Below are 12465 nucleotides of genomic sequence, written 5' to 3' on the forward strand. Positions count from 1 at the left end.
ACGTTTCACCATTACATTTGCCAATTCTGTTAACTAGGTGAGGTTATGCGTGGATGGAATGGCACTTGCAATCGGTGAGAAAATTAGGTTAAACACTTTGCCCTCAAGGACGGCTCCCCCGTTTTGCTGACACTTTCTACCTTAGAAGGGAAAAGTGGAGCTTTGCCTTCCCCACTCCCTGTAAACAATGTCGTTCGGCTGTTCAAACTTAAACTACCCAACTTTAATTTTTAATAAAAGTATAAAGGCAGGAATCCAAACTGTTTGCAAATGTTCTTCAAAATGTACGCCATTTAAATGGCGTCTTTCACTGATTTCAACACGAAGATTTTGAAGCAATGTCTAGTGAGTACGGGGGCTAATGCTCCATCGCAAAAATTTGAAATTAAAAAGTCTGAAAAATCTTGTATAATAGGAGTACACATTTTTACTTATTTTATAGAGTTGTGAAAAAACACAAAATTGTTTCTTCTTGAATTTGTTATACTCTCATTCAGTTTGAGTGTTTTCAGTCTTTCCGATACGCCCGTCAGGTATCGGAAATTACTGTAAATGATCGATTAAGCGCCGCGGCGCTTATTTCATTTTCCATGTTAAGGCCGAGCGCTTATTAGGGAGCGGCGCTTATTTCAACTACAGGTGAAACACAAAGGGGAATATAGAGAGAACTACGAGTTGGGCAAGAAAAATTACAAATATGCACACCTCGAACTGTTATATGAACCAGGTTTCGAAAGTTTCCGTACATTAAAACCTTAGAACTCACGAGTGGGTCGTGGTCTTGTTTGTCAAGCAATATGGTTTTGATATCTTTTCATATCAAGCGCCGTAACAAAGGTGGGGCGTTTATTTGTAAATCAAATTAGCGCGGCGGGGCTTATTCCAGAGCGGCGTTTATTCGAGTAGCGGCGTATAATCGATCCTTTACGATAATTTCCCTTTTCTTCGGAAAAAAAGGAAAAAAAAAATGAAAGATTTCCCCCTAGTCCCCGTCTTAGACGCTTTCATGTGCATTGGTTAAATTTTCTTTTCATAATAACCTACTATGCTGATAATCACGCATTCTGACGTCATTCATCCTTAAAACATTGGTTTATTGAAGAAAGAATGGAGTAAAAGTCTCTTGAGGCGTTTGTGATTTTATAAACTACTTGACGCGGTCCTTCTTTTTACGGCTTTTGTCCGTTGGTGAAATTGCTACTCGGCTTTTCTTGGATTGAAAAGGCCGGGCTCTTTCTAAACGTGGCGTCGTTTATGGGACCTCAGTATACAGAACAGAATCAGCCGATGGCAAACAACGACAAGGCTTTTATGTGGTAAGTTACAGTGATGAAACTTGCCTTGAGATGGTCATATTTTTGTACGTACACTGGACGAAAAATTGAATTTAATGATATTTGCTTCAAAGACAAATCTAAGACAAATCTGATGTCAGATTTGTCCAGCCATCAAATGTCCCAAATGTGAGAAAAATCTGTTATCACATTTGTCTTGAGGAAATGTGAGACAAATGTGATTCAAATATGCCATTATATTTGCCCTTGTACAAAGATATCTTAAAACAAGACAAATACGAGAAAAATAACTTTTTGACTTCTCGTTCCAGTAAAATCGCTATATGATTTTCTGAATTGTTTAGAAACAAGGCTATCGTTTGTCTCATTAATTAATTAATTTATTTATTTGGTTGTTTTTGGCGCAATTGGTAACCCTTGTCAAGTACTCGTAGATGCATGTAGGTGTAGATATGTAGAAATTTCAATGAGGGATTTTCTGGCTAGCTATTATTGCGCCTTACTCACACTGGATCAATGCTCCAATCAACTTACCGTACTTTATACGCTGATTAAAACGTTTACAGAGGCTCGTTATATCGAGGTTCCACTGTATTCAAGTAAAGTCAAGTCAAGTGAACTTTATTTAGGCAGAGTGGCCCTATCAGCCATTGGCTGGTATCACTAGGGGCCCTGCGTCTGCGTAAATTACGACTACACGATAAAAATTAAAAAATTAAAAATTACTTTAAGTGAAGTGAATAAAAGGAAATAAAAGGGAAATTAAAAATTACTTTAAGTGAAGTGAATAAAAGGGAAATTACCGTCTCTTCATAAAAATCACAATTTGTTTATATCCATGTATTAAAAAGGAGTCTTTTGAAGTTTTAGCGTATGCTAGGAAGTTACCTTGCGTTGCAAGTGTGAGGCTCACTAGCCTTTTTTATTACCAAGATTTGAAAAGTTGGATTAGATGTAAAAGGAAAAAATTCCTCCTCCCTTTAAAACTGATGAGTTGTCAGTGTTTTGATCATTATGCTGTGCCACTGAAAATATGAAAGTTCAACTCTAGTCAAAAGACCAAAATTATTCAGCCATATGGTGGAATCTTATTTGCACTACCACCCTACACTGTAGGGTCTAAACCACATCACCATATATACCGCTAGACATAATGAAAGGCCAAGGGACTAGAAAAAATGTTCTTCGTTATTTCGGAGTCCCACTGTACAATCACTGAACTCTTTATGTCATGTTTAAGCAATAACAAATATAAGATAAATAAGTAAATAAGTACTGTGACAATTTTGAAAACTATACCTTTTTTTAATAATATAAAGAATACTTCATTAAAATCTTATAAAAACTACACACAAAATTTCAGTAAAATATTCATATAAAGAAAACGTCCATATCAATAGAGTTATAAAAAATCAATTCAAAAGTCCCAGTGGATGGCGTAAAAGTCAATGCGCTGATTTTAATAAGATATGGTTCTGATCCATGAGGCGAGATATAAATCTATTGCTGTTAATTTTCCGTACCAATTTCCCGATAAAAAGACCTAACTATAGAAAAAAAATAATAATAATACAGTGAAACCTCCATTGAGCGGACACCTTCGGGACCTTCCCAAGCGTCCTCTTAAAAGAGGGTGTCTGCTTAACAGGGTTTGTAAAAATTGCGCAATGTTTAACTTTCAACGGTTACTCTGTACTGTGATAAAGTTCCATGTTGTTAAGGAAGCTAAGGAAGCCGTGCTGTACTTTCTGCAAGACTCTCGGTATAATCTACAGTTTATCGACAGCTAAATGTATTGATTTACCTTTATTAATCGACTACAGCACGTTTTTCAAGGACGTAATCCAATACTACTATTGTTAATTCGGTCCGCTGTCCGCTTAAAACAATAAAAATTAGCCAAATACAATTTATTTTAGTGTCCGCGTCCGCTTAAGAGAAGTGTCCGCTGAATAGGGGTTCGTTATAAAGGGAAATATAAGACGTAATTAAAATTTCGGGACCCGGTTTAGTGTCCGCTGAATAGAGGGTGTCCGCTTAATTGGGGGTTCGCTTAATAGAGGTTTCACTATAACAATAATTATAGTAAATATCAGTATTACGTGAAATCCATTCCAGAATTTATGCTTAAGTCCAGATAAGTGCTGCTGATAAGTACACCCTATTCTCTAATCCCTTCATCTTGATCGTCTCTTTGAATGAACGCGCGCGCGAATGCACGAAAAGTACTCGCGTTCAGATATTGTGACGTTGAAGTTACGTCAGCGATAGAACGCCAATCAAATGTCCACAGCTACACGCGCGGTATGTTTGATCACCCTTTTGACAGCGTCTTCAGTTCATTTCGAAAAGTTCTTTGTCAGCTTGGCCCTTAGTTTTCGTTGTCTTTAGACTCGTATTTTCTGGTTCAATCATGGCTACAAGCAGTCCTGCTGAAGAAAGACAACTTTCCCTGATGGAAAACATGAACAGGAGACTAGATTCTATTTTAGAGAGCCAGAAGAAACTGAAAGAAGCAAACGCAGCGGTTCAGCAAGATAACGTAACTGGCAAAACAGGAGCGACTAAATAACAGCAAACGCGGCTCAAAACTGTCACGCAGAGAATCTAAAGGAGAAGTTCCAATGGATTTAAGGGTAGGTTTACTTTCTTGTTGCTTTGATGATATAAGAAATGCTTTTGATCGTGAGAGTTTGTGCTTATTCTTTGGAGCTGAACTGATAGCGTGTCTTCAAAGGCGCCGACTTGCCTGCGTTGTATCAAACATCACAGGAACCTACAACTTAGCTTAAAGCGCCCAATTTTTGAGGGACAATGTTAGTCTTTGAAGTGGGGCATATTTATTTCTTCTTTAAACAAAACGAGATCGATGGCCTGGAGAAAGTGGCTGTTGGAAGTAACCAAATACATGTATATTATGGATGATTATTGCCTAATTTCATACCGCGCGGGAGCCTGGCACTACCGGATTTTCCCGGACTTTTTAAATTCCGGATTCAAAATGGCTTCAAAAACAGAGGGTAAAGCAGAGGAAAGCAGAGGTCACTGCTTGCCGTTGAAACGATATTAAGGGCCATATTACTCCAGAAAGTTAATATTTTACAGCAAAGAACAGTTGTTTTACTGCTATGAAGAACTTCGATTAAAACCTTGAGAAAAGAAAGATCAAATCGGAGACTTTCGCTACTTGAAGTATTGGAAGGATTCCCGAATTGTTCGACAAAAAATTTGAACAAAGAACCGTCGCATTTAGCTTTTTTTACAGTGCTGGATCCGACCGAATATTGGCAAATGATAAGAGAGTGGGTGTACCTGTTTTTACAAATCGTAAAATAAAGACTACGAAAAGCAAAACACGCCAGAATGACCATGAGTCACTGAGTGAAAAGGCAACATCGTATTAGGTCGGCAAGGCTTACATTAGGTTTTCTCTCCGTCCCTGCGTACGGTCTCAGTAAGAAATCCTAAAGATCGGACCAGAGACAATTCTCATTGAACATAGCTAAAAGCAAGTATACTTCAGTCTTAAAAGAGAGGCATTTCTCGTCCGGTAACACTGAAGTTCCTGTGACCAGACCTCATGCATTGAGCAATGTTATAATACAGAAGTAATTTTTCTTGGGGGGGATAAATTGTATATAGTATATAGTTATTTTTTGACTGAGGCCCCTGCGTGTGATTCTGTACCTTCCAGTTACATTGCATTACATTATTTATATAGACACTACTCAAGACATGTATAAATTCATTGGCAAAATGTGAAAAATGGCAATGGCTTACAAGGACTCACTTGTTGAGCTGCCTCTTTTTGGAACATATTGGGTCTACGAGCATGTTTACAATTTGGGGTAATCACCTTGTAATTCAATCAAGAATGTCACGTACATCTTCCTTTTTGGCTAACATGTACTGAGTATAGACAAGTCCCTTGTTCTGTGCGTGTGATTTAAGAACACTAGGTTCAACGTACATAACTCCACAAAGTTCACTACACTCAGTACCTTTCACGGACATTTCTCTTTTCCGCAACGGGAATAATCCAGGTAAGCCTTCTGTACTGCCCTTTTAAGTCTCTGCTCCAGCATACTTAGGTTACGATCGGTACGCACACATTCTGTGTTCTTGCCTGCAATGATCCTCTACAATACAGAAGCCGGTAGAATTAAACAGGGGATCCTTTGCTGTCGAAAATTTGTTCATCGAACAATTGCTTGCACTTGCAGCTGAGTGTCGGCTCCTTAAGTTTAGCTTCAGGGCATGACAAATAGTGTATCCTTTCCTTACTAAGTTTAGGAAGATTCTCTGAGGGAATATTGATCAATGTTTCTTCGAAAAAGAACGCTTTTGTTCAAGTTTTTACTCTGACTATCCTCTGACTATCCGCCATTTTGAAACTGGACTTTTTAAAAAGTCCGGGAAAATCCGGTAGTGCCAGGTCCCCGCGTGGTATGAAATTAGGCAATGGTTATCTCAAAGCAGAAGTCCTTATCAGGGTTATATGCTTCTCTCTCAAAGCTTAAGTTTAAGCTTATCTAACATTGCACTTTATTTGGTAAATTTACAACTATAATTTTTGTTTTGTTTCCAACATGCAGAAAGATGGTTGACAAAAAACATGACAAGTGGCTCTAAAGTGGAAGAGGAGTATGTTCACAAATTTATGTTTTATTTTTTTACCTCATGAGTGTTAAAATGTTTTTCTAGCCAAATGGCTGTGCTCAAAGAAAATTTGAAGGGACTGAGTCCATTGCTATGAAACTGTGAAATCCACACTGCTCAAGATATGGTTCCTATGAAAAACGTTCTTTTAGGCTGGTTTCAAATGTCGAATTTCACTTGAGCCAAACTTAACGCAAGAGTTAAATGCATGTTAAGTGCAACGTTTGAATCAATTAAATTAAATGCGATGTTTGCCGTATCTGCGACTGAAACAGTCGAAGATTCAACTAAGGTTCAACTTTTGATTCAAACATCGCATTTCACATGTGCCAACTTAATGCATAAATTTTGGTAAATTATTATTATATTACTGGGAATATTGACTTTTAACAGAGTTAAATTCAACAGAGTTCAGGGAGTTAAATTTGACGTTTAAATCAAATGCCACATTTAACTATTTAAGTAGACTAAATTAGGAATAAAGTTCTGCGCATGTGAAATTTGACGTTTGAACTGGGCAAGACACTCAGGATTAAAAGTCAGTTGCCATGGGTGACCTGGAGAGCACAGCCTCAGGTGTTGTTTACCTTAAGAATCTTATCCCTCATGCCAGAGCTATGGCAAAGCCCAGGTTTGAGGGTGGGATATCCGAGAGGCCAGCACCTGACGGTCCATCATGAGCCACATTCAGGCCACTTCTCAAGGCCTAGGCCCAGTTGTTCAAAGGCTTATTAGAACCCACACAGGGATAAATTTTTAAATAATTTGGTTTCCTTTTTCATTCGTTCAATAACATTTTCACACTTAATGTGCTCTCCTTTTTTAGAGCATCCAATCATCAAATTGCAGACAAAAAGAACTTTTAAAGTGAATATGTTTATAAGCTTTCCTATCTCAACTCAAAGTTTGCATAAACCAGCATTACACAACCTGGCCTGACCTTGTTTATATGAATTCATGTGAATTTAATGAGAAAGAGAGTAGAGATAATAGAAAAGTATATGTTATTAGTAGTATGAGGCTACCTTCCACAGAAGATAATCAACTGTGGCATTTTTTTGTCTTAATAGGGTAGCTTAATTTATCATATACATCTGGGGTGCAAAGAAAGTCAGTTTTACAGCCTGCCATTCTGGCAAGCTGTAGCTACCCCATACTAGCCCACAAGTCATTTCAACTAGCCCCCAAACCCTTTTTGATTAGCAGGATTGATTACAATCCTTCGGTAATTTGAATTTCTCCAAAAAACAGCACTTGCCCATCAGGCAAGTTAAGAACAAAAATCACTAGCCTGATAGCAAAATCCACTAGCCCCGGGCTATCGGACACGACTTTCCTTGCAGGCTGACATCACATAAAAGTACCAACTTTGCTTTTCAAAGACAAAAGAAAACTTTTCAATGACTCTTTCGAAGATGTGAAGCCAAAAGAAAATCAGGCTTAGGTTTACCTTCTTGTTTATTTGCAATATTCATTTAAGAAATCTTTGACCAGAGGAAAAGTTGTGATAATCAAAAAGTTGGTTAATTGAGGTCCAGATAATCAAGGTTTAACTGTTGGCTTAAATGTCCAAAGTCCCATTATTTGGTTATAGATTTTAATAACAGTACATGTTATGGATTTTCTAAGAGCTTATATAAATGTAACTTGGATTATTTGGTTAACTGTGGCAAAAATTGAAGAGTGCAAACGGTATAGTCTTTGATTACCCAGGCTTAAACTTTTCCAAATTCTCAAGCTATCAATAAGATGCGTGAACAAAAATATATTATGATATGTGAAATTTTTGCTGTTTACCAAATTTTAGTCAAGTCTTTGTAGCATTATTGATTAATGACAAATGTACATTAAACCCTCTAGCAGTCACTCCAGAAGTCAGCTATTTCATTAGTTTTGTTGCCTTTGGCAAGTATCAATAGCCCACCAAAAAAACCTTGGCAATTGTGAGGCATTTGCTTTTTGTTATTGGTATTTCCTAAAGTGCATTTAGATATATTTTTAATATAAGAAATAGGAATATTTTGTCTGGACAGTCAACTCTCTTTAAGATGGACACCTTTGGGACCAGCACTACTGACTCAGTATATCCGTCTTATGGAGATCCAAATAGAGTGAGTTATGAAGAGAAACAGGGACCATCTCAAGGTGTCCACTTAACAGAGGTGTTTTTAATAGCTATTATTTAAAATTACATACCGTAAATCCTCTATTTAGCCCCCCCTCTCTATTAAGCCCCCCCCCTCCCCCTCCCCCAATCCTTATTCTTCACAAAATAATTAACGATTAACGTGGACTAATCAGTTATGGCTTATTCACGCTGAAAGTTCGTATTGTGTTTGGTCTTTGGCCGCATGACCTCCAACTTCATATGCTTAACTTTCTCAACTTTGCACTCTAGTTCTCTGTGGAGAACATTTTTGAAGAATAAGAATTTTGTTTTTGTTACTTTTAGGCTCCCACAAGTGAAATAAATACTTTTGACAGTGACTTTAATTGTACAACGCGTAAGTCTACTCTGTCTCATACCACGGTATTTTTGCTACAGGTGATGCGTTTTGCTAAATTAAATAAGCCCCCCCTCTCTATTAAGCCCCCCCTCAAAAGTGCTTGAAAAAAATAAGCCCCCTGGGGGGCTTAATAGGGGATTTACGGTACTCTAATAACAGTGGAACTAAGTGCAATGAAGATTGTTATCTTTCCTGTGGTAATTAACTAAAGATACAGTTTGTTGGATGTTGTACCAATGGTACCTGAAGGGAAAGTTTTATTTAATGGTTAATTTTTACTGGGTATGTGCTGCTGGCCTCTCAGTATCCCTATCCCATTACTGTATACCGATAGTCTACTCTGTGGCCATATTATAGACCCCATTTCAGTCACTTTGGAAAAAAAGTGATTTTTGCAATCCCAACTTGGTCACTTTCTGTTTATTTATCTACCTAATAAAGTCTTTTGACTTGGTCATCCTGAAATGAACTGACACTTGTTAAACTTAATGTTTTAGTTTTGTTTTACAGTTAATTGTAAGATCAGGACAAGCATTGTGAAATAAATGAGAATTGTCAGTTAAAATTCTTGAGTCATTTTTCTTTAAATATTGTAATCACCTTGCGCCCTTTACAGTGGAACTCTGATATTTAAGAAGTTTCAAGGAACGAAGTGCAATGAAGATTGTTACTGTTTTAGCAGTGTCTTCGTTATTTCAGGGTTTCAGGTAAGGGTTGTGATAAATGAGGGGGAAAGGGATCGAACTGATGGTCTTTCAACCTGTCCTAGTTGAGTTCAATGAACTTCTGCAGCATCAGTCCACTTTAAAGAAAGGTTGAAAGCTAGTGTTAAGTGAAAATTGCAAGAAGCAATAAAGGGGTAGATGCCAGGGAAGAAAAGAGAGAAGGGTAGTACGTACGTACTGGCCTGGCATGCTCACTGTACAATATAAAATTTGCTCTATATTTGTCCATACAAATATGTTATTTGACAAAGTTTGAACACATTTGTTTGCAGTTTGGCTCATTTATCTGCATTTGTCACAAAGCAAATGTTAAATTTGTCCCACATTTACACAGCATTTGTTCACATTTGTCTTAGACAGCAAATGCATCATTATCCTATTTGTCTTAAAGACAAATGTCTAATTTGTGCTTTGCACAAATGTGAACAAATATGACAAATTTTATATTTAGACCACATTTGTCCCACATTTATCTCATTTCAAATCTGTTTTTTCATCCAGTGTCAGAATGAGTCGTCCTCGGCTATTTCGAATGTGACGTCACCTCCAAGCCCTTTTTCGCACACTCGGATAGCGCGAACAGTCATCCAACGGCACCATTCCTGCTCCAATCGTTTATGACTACTATCCGGACTTCAAACACGATCGCATGACACACAATTGTACAGCCACAGTCGCACCACGAAAAATTCTGGAATCAAGGCCAGACATCATTCCTCTTGATCCGCTCCTTGTGCTTCAGCATGAATCAATCAATACATTAACAACACTCTTTCGTTTCAAAACGCGGTAATGGTATCAATGAGAAATGTGCAATTACAGTCGAACTGTCCGTAAGGCCACCACCCAAAATACGAAGATTTAATGGATCCCTTACGAAAATCAAACCGCAATTGTCTCTTTCGAGAAGACGTACCGAAACACCTACTTTTGGAAGAGAACTTATTGCCTGGTTATGATGCGCGTTTTTCCATGTTGCTTCTAATAGTTCTTCTTATAGTCTGAGTAGCGTATTACGTACAGCGAACTTACAGATCATTCAATGTGTCTAGTGATTAAAAGCAATGGGAAATTGTGTAACCGTCATCCCGAATAGTGGTCGTTTACAAAAGGTTTTAACGATAGGAATTCCAGTGGACAAATTTGGTGTTTCGGTTCAGTCGCTTATGGGAGTTGGTAGACTGAAAGCAGTCTCTTATTTCTCTTTTGAGTCACTGTATGTCGAGAGCACGCGTGAGAGGGGATCGGGGGGGGGGGGGGGGTACTCCCTATAATGGCGTGTACGCGGAAGCTCCACCGAAGAGGTCACCTTTTTTCAGCTTCAGGTATATAAATGGGTAGGGATTTCACCAGTAGAGGTACATGGAAGGGTAAGGCAATCTGCTGTTCGGTGTATAAAGGACTAAAAGGGCTAACAGAAGGTTTTAAAAGGCTTTGTAAAAGTCAAGAACCACTTCCTACTTTAGTGACAGCGAAGCTCCATGCTCGGGCGAAGCGCAAGCACACGCGAGCGTCCTATATCTAGAAAAATTTGGTAATCACTCATCCGAGAAATTTGGGTGATCACGTGACCGTACGCCTGTCCGTCCCTCCGTCCGTCCGTCCGCACCACAGACATACCAATGTAAAACAACTCAATTAACAGGTATTACACCACAGGCAACTCGAGGTGTTTTGGCGGGAAATTGCATGGCCACCCGGACTTTTAAGGAGAAAAAACAACAACAAAGTCGAGTCTTTTTCGACGTTATTTTTAATGTCTACACTCACGTGGATAACAGAGAAAGAGCTAGAGCGAGTGATTAAAAACAAAGGCGACGAATTTCGTGGGAAGAAAAACATGAAAATTTCATAGCGGCGGTGAGAAAATGAGAAATGCTAGCGGCCAGCAAGGTGAAAATGAGCGGCAGTGAAAAAGTTAAAAACGGAACAGGAACACAAGCAAGAAAATTTTGGGTGAGCACATACGACAATTCCTCCATAAAAATAGTGTGTAACTTTGAAGTTTCTCGTTTTAGTAGTGCAAAACAGCATTGTAGTCGTGCAAAACAACGGCAAAAAATGTACAAAAAAAGTGTCCTGCACGTGCAAATTTGTTTATTTGCTAATTAGGGGTGCGTTACTTTACTAAAATCCAGATCCGGATTCTTAATCCGAAAACTGATATTTCGTTTCTTTACTGGAATCCAAAAACGGATTTTTGATCCAAATCCAAAACCGGATACGAAGCGTTTCTTTACTGCAGATCCGAAAAGAGTGAATACCTCCAGCGGTAACACGGAACAATTTTAATACATACATCAGCTGTTGGACAACACTGCTCATCTTAAGGGCCATTTTGGAAACCGAGGTATGGATTAAACGATCGATTTTATGCGTTTTATCGGGGTGGTAAAATCGTAATACAAACAGGCCCTGCATTGTTACTAGTTCACAAGAAAAAAACTGCTCCTCAATTTCGCCCGCAAGTGTTGCAAGGCTACTTTTCCAGTACATATCTTATAGCAACACTCGGTGCTTCATTTAGCCCTTCTAAAGCAGTATCCTTGAGTTAATCGTCCAGAATACAATCAACGGGTCAGTATCCGTGTAATTCTTTCGCCGGGATACCGTCGATATTGTGGGTCCTTTCTTTGGAATTGAATGAATAATAATACTTTTTTGGATAGAACGTTTCTTCTCTCAACGAAAAATCCTAGCGATCCGGATTTTTGATCGGATCTTGGATTTTAGTAAAGAAACGCACCCTAGATCTATTTATTTTGTTGCCGTTCTCATTGCCGTTGCCGTTTAGCATTACACGATTTTATTTTTTTGTTTATAACAAGAGATTCGCTTTTGGCCCTGGCTAAATCCATATATTTTATTCATTCATTTTATTCAAGAACACCTGGCTTTGGACTTTGGAATGGGAGCTCAAGGCCCTACAGCAAACCCTGGGAACCGTTCAGAAGCTGGCCCAGAACAGACAGGAGTGTAGATCCTTTGTTGCTGCCCTACATGCCTAACGGCATTCATGGGCATGAGTAAGTGAGTAATTGAGTGAGTTAAAAGACAGTGCATTCATAGTAGTTAAAAGGGAAGGAAAGGTTAATTAGGTATGTGAAAAGGGGCACCATTTGTCAATAGAACGTATACGGAAGGGGTACCTTTTCTGTCTATCGAAGGCCAAGGGGTTGAAACTCGGGACGGAACCTCCCCGTATAAAACATAATTGGGTAGCATCCGCCCCTCCGGTGATGGGAGCGGTGAAGTCGCGAGGAACGAGCCAAAACTAAT

Source organism: Porites lutea, chromosome 4 (assembly GCF_958299795.1).
Source record: "Porites lutea chromosome 4, jaPorLute2.1, whole genome shotgun sequence".
NCBI classification, from domain to species: Eukaryota; Metazoa; Cnidaria; class Anthozoa; order Scleractinia; family Poritidae; genus Porites; species Porites lutea.